A 6,066-nucleotide genomic window follows, 5' to 3' on the forward strand; every position below is an offset into this window, starting at 1 on the left:
CAACAATCAGGGAATTCTGAATTAAATTCAAGCAGACCTATTATAGCATGTAAAATATAGTATTTCTGACAATTTTCTTTGTAATTTGAGTTATGAATTACAGTATCGCAATATTACTTGTTATCGTGATACTTCAGCTGGTATGATTCATCATCGTAAGATGAATTAATGGTATCGCAACAATAGTAAGCAAAGAAAACTATAAAATTGTTCCTGTTGGGTTTAAGATGATGTTTTTTGAGATATTTTTTGTAGGTATTTGAATGTTATATGAACCTTACAAATGTTGCTCTTCTAAAAAGCAGGTATTAAAATGATATTAAATCACAACATTTCATCACAAAGACTTTTTTGAATAAACGTTCATTATCTAATTGTGTGTGTGCGTGTCTGCGCGTGTGTGTGTATGTGAAAGATGTTTTGGTAAAAGGATATCATTAATCATTGCTCTAATCAGATGACATGGGGCCATGAACTACTAAATGTGCTCTCCTCATTATGATAATCAGACAGAGAGAGGGAGAGCTTCCAGTCTCACCTCTATTTTGACATATTTATCCTCTTGACAGGCTCCTGTCATTTCAACAAAAGAAACAGAACGTCAAGTCACTGTCGTCCGCTGGAGGTGGACATCTCCCACATGAGATTAAAGACAAGCACTTAGCGAAGACGCAAGCATTTAGCAAGACGTTTCGCACATACATTTTCATCTTTTTAATCAGAAGTACTTAACTGTCCAAAAGATTTTTTTTCTCACAAAGAGCTATTTAGGCCATTTGCACAGACCTAACTTGCAATAAAAAGCTCCTTCACTCTAAATCAGTCAGCTCCAAAAAAATTATGTAGTGATAGGGACTGTGCCCATCGTCTGAGAGAATTTTAACATGCTCACAGCTTTCTTTAATTGATGTGAGAGGGTAAAATTATAAATAGGCGCAAGCCATTCTCTGTCAGTGGAAAATAAAGCCAGCGGCTGTTTACTGTCTGTGTGATGTATGAAGTTTGTGCGTTTGATTGTGTGTGATTATACTCTGAGAGGGTGACCTTTAGTGGAAGCCATATTGTATTCTAATGAGCAGGGAAGCAGCGCTGGGCTGTACTGTATGCAGACGAGCTGGGCTCCACAACCACACTTTCTCCATCCATCTGCAGTCACTGATGTGAAATGTGGAGAGACAATACGGCCCGCATGCAGCCCACATCAAATTGGAGCAAAGTCTACAGACAGCAAAGCTTCACATGGATGCAAACAAAATAATTCCTGTATTCAGTGTAATAAAAATTGTCCTAAGAGAAATAATTCATTCATTCATTTATTTTGTTGTCGGCTTAGTCCCTTTATAATCCAAGGTCGTCACAGTGGAATGAACCGCCAACTTATCCAGCAAGTTTTTACGCAGCGGATGCCCTTTCAGCTGCAACCCATCTCTGGGAAACATCCACACACACTCATACACTACGGACAATTAAGCCTACCCAATTCACCTGTACCGCATGTCTTTGGACTGTGGGGGAAACCCACGCGAACACAGGGAGAACATGCAAACTCCACACAGAAACGTCAACTTACCCAGCCGAGGCTCAAACCAGAAACCCAGTCACCTTTTTGCTGTGAGGCGACAGCACTACCTACTGCACCACTGCGTCGCCTACACTGAAAAAATTATGCCTGCAAAACTGTTGCAAACAATTTATTTGTGTTGAATTTAAACAAACAAATCAAATGCAATAAAATTCAACTTAATTTGTTTGTTTAAATTCAGCTCAAATAAATTGTTAACAGCCACTTAACGTAAAGAAAAAAAAGTAAATCCAAGGAATCATTTCTGAATAATTTTTTTCAGTGTAATAAAAATAATAATAACATTTATTATTATTGACATCTCCATTGGACATGTTTAAAAGCATATAAGTGTAATCGCTAAAAAAGCCAGTGCTGGATAAAGTAAACGTGTTACTTATTCAAATATTATTGTAGTAAAACACTTAAAAAAGAACACTTTTCAATTTTATTCGAGTACAATTACAAAACTATTTCCCTTTTATGCACTTAAAAAATAAACACAAAGTACTGACTAATAAATGTTTTTTTTTTTTTTAAAGAAAATGTCATAGAATATTAAGACTGACAAACTGAATGACTGACTGACCAATTGACTGACCCACCCTCCTCCTTCCCTAAACCCAACCAATAGTGTTTTCAAAAGCACCGGTTAACCCAGCCTGATCTCATGAGAAAACGTAAGTATTTTACGTTTTGCCCACTGTAAAAAATTTGACCTTAAATTCACAGTAAATTACTGGCTAATAATTGCATTACTTTCACAGTAAATTACTGTATGTAAATTCACAGTAAATTATTGTGAGGTAGTTCACAGTAATTTACTGTGGTTTTGTCACATTAAATTATTGGGAAATTACAACCATATATTGTAACTTTACAGTAGATGATAAAGTCCGTTACTGTGATTTCACAGTATTGTCTTGTAGAATTAACTATATTTTACTGTGAATTTGCAAAACGATTACTGTGATTTAGCAGTAGGTTGCAGTTTAAATACCTGATTTAACTGTAAAGTTACAGTTATATCCTGGATTATTACTGTAATTTAACAGTTTGGTGCTGTAAAATTTCAAAGCATATTTAAATTCTGTCTTAATTTACTCACCCTCAGGTTATTCCAGCTCTGTTAAAAAGGATTTTTTTTGTTAAACACAGAAATAAAAATATCAAATATTCCTCTTTGTGTTCAAACAACCTGAGGATGCGTAAATGACGACAGAATCTTCATTTTTGGGTGATCTGAGAAGACTCTAAAATCAAAATAAAAACAAACACACATACATTTTACAGATTTATTTTACAGCTTCATGACATCTGTGTAAACATTTTAGAAAACTTTCAAAAGGTGAAGGTGAAGCCTCAAAAAATACTATAAGAACATATTAACAAAAAAATCTGACATCATATTTAGCATACATATAAAAAGCAGTGCTTCAGATTGCGCTCTCTCTCTCTCTCTCTCTCTCTCATTATATATATATATATATATATATATATATATATATATATATATATATATATATATATATATATATATACACACATGAGAGAGAAAAAACTTCTTGCTAAACTAGGCAGTCGTCTATTCAAGGTCAATCATTTTCCTGATAATTTTACACACTTGCTGGTTGATGTGTCTTCTCTGCTTCTTTGACTTCGTCTGTCTTCCATCTCCAAACTGGTGCCCAAAAAGCACCTATAAGCAAAAGGGCAGACAAACAGTTAGCTTAATACAACACTACTGGGACAATACTGCTGCACTACAGAGCAAAATTACTGTTAGCTCAGTTTAAACATGCTGACAATACTGTAGCTCAGTCAAACTGCAATCATTTAAACAAAAACATCTGAAAAACATTTCCATCACAAACACACAATCAAGAACAGTCCAACAACAAATAGTGGTTTTAATGACCTAGGCAGAGCATTTTAAAACAGTTGATTTGATTTACACCTTTTGTTTACAGACTATAATCTAATGCTGGGTTCACACTTATTGCAAAGTTAACACATGCATCACAGTACTTGCTCTTGAATAATAGCAGGATGTTTCTTGCATCAAGCTAATTTTTCATGATTTAAATGTTAGGAAAATTTTGCAAAAAAAAACTTGATTGAAGTGATACAGCACTTGTGTTGTATTCATTTCAATCACGTTTTTTGCAAATATTCCAAATATTTTTCAACATTTTTTGAGTTTCACTTAATTTGTGCTGCCCAGTAAAAATGTCCCACTATTTATGCATTTGCAATGACTTGCATGTAATCCACTCACCTGAATAGGTAACTTCACATATGGTAAAAGAGCCCCATCCTTTTAAAGACAGCTTCCCCTCTGGTCTCCAGCACAGACAAACAAATTGAGTCTGCAACACAGCCCTTTATAACAAGGGGACAAGGGGAGTCATGACTTGTGCTCCTATACATTCCTTGTTTAACCCCCCAAAACAAGCCCTTAGTTACAATATTTATTGTAGACATTACCTTAAATTCCAGAGTGCAAAAGGCATCTTCAGCATACTTCAGTTTCAGACCAGATCCAAAGTCAGTTGTGAAACCAAGGTGAGGTCCCATGACCACTCGACCCTCCAAGGAATAAGACTAAAAGGGGGAAAGAAGGACTAAATTAGAGGTGTTTGTGAATAGTTAAATTTGTTTGTAGAAACAAAGTTGACATTCCATGCTCTGCCTATTAAAAACCAAGCAAACAAACACACATGCCCAGTAAAATTGCTAATAAAAATAAAAACTATAGTTTAAAAAAATCAGTCTAATATTTACTACTACTGGAGGTACTGGTGGAACTTCTGGAAGAAGAAAAAGAGTGTGTACAAGAAACTGCTCACAACAAATCTGTGAAAAACCTGACATTTAAAAATCTAATAAAAATGAGGAAGGCATCAACATTACCTTTAATAATCAAGCGAGGGGTGATTGGTAGCATCAGTGTTTCAACATCAATGGCTGTGGCTGCAAAAAAATATGAATATAATAAGAGTAGAATAAGACTCAACCTAACACACACATACCCATATATAGGTTTAGATTGTGTTAATGAATTTAGGTTATATTTGTGTGCTCAGAATTTACTCACCTCACACTTCAGCTATTATCAGGTACACCTGAACACCAAAAAATAAAATCTACAGTTAGTGACAATATACAATTAGTTCTCATTAGTAAATGTTAGCACTGCATTAACACCAGTGAGAAATATACAATATGTACTGTGTTAGTGTTAGTTTAAAAGAATACAACTGAATTGTATTATAAGCCTCATTTAATAAAACATAAGACTTGTTTCATAATGAGTTTAGTTTATTTAACTAACTTAACGTTAACGTTACAGTGAACAAAATTAACGTACATGATGGTGACTAACGTAACCGTAACGTTAACTTAAGTGAAGGTCAGAGCTTACCTTAACCTTAGTCATTTCACCTTTACTTCAGTCTTGTAAGTTACTGAAACAGAAAATGCAGTTAACAAGAAGTTATTAAAGAAAAATTCCTTTTTTTTCAGGAACTAACGTTAACGTTATGCTAATAACAAGTTACCTCAGAAAACACTACAATCACCATCTGACGTCGTTAATTTCTTGTTTTAAAAAAAGGCGCGCTTAAACCCTGTACGTGCGAGTACAACTAAAGTACTCGGTAAATTCCTGTTAAATGACATGCACTATACAGAAATACACATACAACAATCATTTAACGGACAAAAGTCATATTTTAACACTTACCGAGGATGAATCCGTTGGGTGAAGAGACGACGCAGGCGTTGTCGTGATGGCGCTTGTTTGCGTTCGAGTCGAGTCAGTTCTGTTCAATGATTCGGCTCCTTTAAGTGAACAGTAAAGAGTCGAATTCGGCTCCTTTAAGTGAACAGTAAAGAGTCGAATTCGCCTGAAAACGATTCCGTTTTGTATAATATTGTAAGACGCAAACATATAATTCATTAATATTTCATCATATTGCTTGGTTCGTGTACTGCTTGTACACGAATTGCTTGTTGATGACTATGAGCTCATGAACACGTCTGATAAAATATCTGAATCTGATTCAATGTCACACGAGTCCTTGACCGAAGCAGTGCAAAAGTAATATATTGATTGAAATATAAAGTTAATTATTTTCTTCGCCATTCAAAATATTACATATCTCTGACTTCAACAATAAGAATAAAGTTCGTTTTGAGTGTATTGAGAATTATTATTTTTCCTCCCAGGATTCATTTCGCACCAAGCTGCATCAAGCTGTAATGGTGGATGAGAAGGCACATAATATTATAAATATTCTTTGTAATATGTAATGAAATAAAGTTTTAACACTTTTTCATGCGAGAATGTAGTTCTTCAAAACTCAAATCTGTGGATTGTTAGTAAAGATTGTGTGTAATTTTAAGTGTGTTTTGCCGGTAGCGGAGATCTATGACCTTCAGGCGGTAACGGCGCTCATTACTCATGTATCCGCCGAGAGGCGCCTGTCTTCAGGCTAGACATT

At 34.8% G+C, this 6,066-nt stretch overlaps 1 long non-coding RNA gene across 3 annotated transcripts; it reads right to left on the bottom strand.

Annotated features, from left to right (window-relative positions):
* Nucleotides 1–3,116: 3,116 nt before the first annotated feature.
* Nucleotides 3,117–5,029, bottom strand: LOC141376025 (uncharacterized). 3 transcript variants are annotated; one of them, XR_012385037.1, is made up of 6 exons: nucleotides 4,986–5,029; nucleotides 4,659–4,686; nucleotides 4,475–4,534; nucleotides 4,049–4,165; nucleotides 3,840–3,943; nucleotides 3,117–3,260 (listed from the first exon to the last, which is right to left on the bottom strand). It is a non-coding gene; the product is annotated as an uncharacterized lncRNA (long non-coding RNA). The 3 variants fall into 3 exon arrangements; XR_012385038.1 differs by having other exon boundaries at nucleotides 4,952–4,989; XR_012385036.1 differs by lacking the exon at nucleotides 4,986–5,029 and having other exon boundaries at nucleotides 4,659–4,848.
* Nucleotides 5,030–6,066: the final 1,037 nt, after the last annotated feature.

This window comes from Danio rerio, chromosome 9 (genome assembly GCF_049306965.1).
Source record: "Danio rerio strain Tuebingen ecotype United States chromosome 9, GRCz12tu, whole genome shotgun sequence".
Taxonomy (NCBI): Eukaryota; Metazoa; Chordata; class Actinopteri; order Cypriniformes; family Danionidae; genus Danio; species Danio rerio.